The following is a 1,631-nucleotide window of genomic DNA, read 5'->3' as shown; positions in this document are numbered from 1 at the left end:
TCAGAGCAAGTAAATGTTAGGCTTTTGGAATAGATCCAACCTTCTCCATCTTGAACATCTGTGTAAAAAAGATCCCTGACAAAAAAAAAAAAAAAAAAAAAAAACCCCAAAAAAAAAAAAAAATATGTATATCTTCATGCTGTATCTATGTTTAATAATTTATTGTTAATGGGCATGTGTAATAGCTGTAAGACATGCAGGTATTTGTGTGCAAAAAGACTCACAAAAGGTCATCTGGCTTTATGGAGGGGGAGTGGTTGGATGGGTCCTCCATGCGCATACCTCATATGAATTCTCTTTCATGTGGACTATTAGCATCAGGTAACCCTGTAACCTCCTTCTTTGATGTTGGCATAGTTATCAAAGGATCAGGAAGAGAGGAAGGAGAACGACAGACGAGAAGTGTGCTTAACCACGGCTTATGACTGCATGTGAATGAGGAGACTTCAGAATGAGAAACACCTGGAAGTACCATTAACATCAACTTGCAAGGAAAAAAAAAAAAAAAAAAAAAGGAAGTCCAGTACATATCAGACTTTATGCAGTACATATATACTTACTGTACTTATTCAAACAAAAACGGAATAACAAATTTCCCAGTACGAACGTCTATTTTCAGCTGTCAAGAGGAAGCTTAGTGAACATTTCACACATGCTGGGGAAGCTGGAAAAGCTAATCTGCCCATTATGCATTTTAGTGGTGTCTCATGACCCGGCACTTCAGACCCGTTTCTCACACTCTACTTTGTGCTATGACTTGTTTCTAAGTGGAGAGCTTCGATCCACTGCAGTCCAAGCAGCACAAGCGCTGCAGGGTACAGGAGATTTTGCTGAAATGCTTCCATCCCGCAATGGTAATCCTGTGGCTGCAAAGAGGGAGTGAATTACAGAGAGAAGGGTGACAGAAAGAGGGCCTGAAGCTCGCTTGTTACAAAGGAGGTTCTGCAGGTTCAGTGGAGTGTGAACAACAGATACGTTGGTTCAGGAAGGAAGCTACCAACACGAGGCTTCTGCCACAGACACAACTGCACTGATGTGTGTCATTAAATGCAAATATGCGTTTATTCACTCCGCCACTCCTTCATCTTTTCATTCATTTATTCAAATGCGTGCAACAAATTTGTCATTACTCGGGCCAGCCAGAGTATAATCCAAAGCAGAACTTTTTGATTATTATTATTATTATTATTATTATTATTATTATTATTATTATTGTCTGCTAAGATGTTCTGAACTCCTCCAGAATAGACTCAATAAGTCCCTCCTACTTTGCATGTTTCCCTGTGTGGAAATAGCAATAGCTCTTTTCTTTCTTTGAAGAGTGAGGTGATAATGTAATATATTTGGAGGCAGTTTATTTAGAATACAATAAAGCAGACTTATGTGATAACAACATAAAGTGTGGTATAATTGTTGAGTGGAAGAAAATGACTGGTGGCATGCGTTGTGCTGATACCCCTCAAATCAATCCAGTGCAATCAAATGCCTTCAACTGTCGCCTAATCAACGTTCTAACGGTGTTTTTCATATTCGGTATCACTAAATCTTCTGTTCAGATTAGAAAAATGTTGAATACTTCATATCCGTATCTTAACCTAATATATATATATATATATATATATATATATATA

This window comes from Poecilia latipinna, unplaced genomic scaffold, assembly GCF_001443285.1.
Source record: "Poecilia latipinna isolate Pla-1442-1.1 unplaced genomic scaffold, P_latipinna-1.0 Scaffold272, whole genome shotgun sequence".
Taxonomy (NCBI): Eukaryota; Metazoa; Chordata; class Actinopteri; order Cyprinodontiformes; family Poeciliidae; genus Poecilia; species Poecilia latipinna.
Note: the sequence above shows the minus strand (reverse complement) of the source record.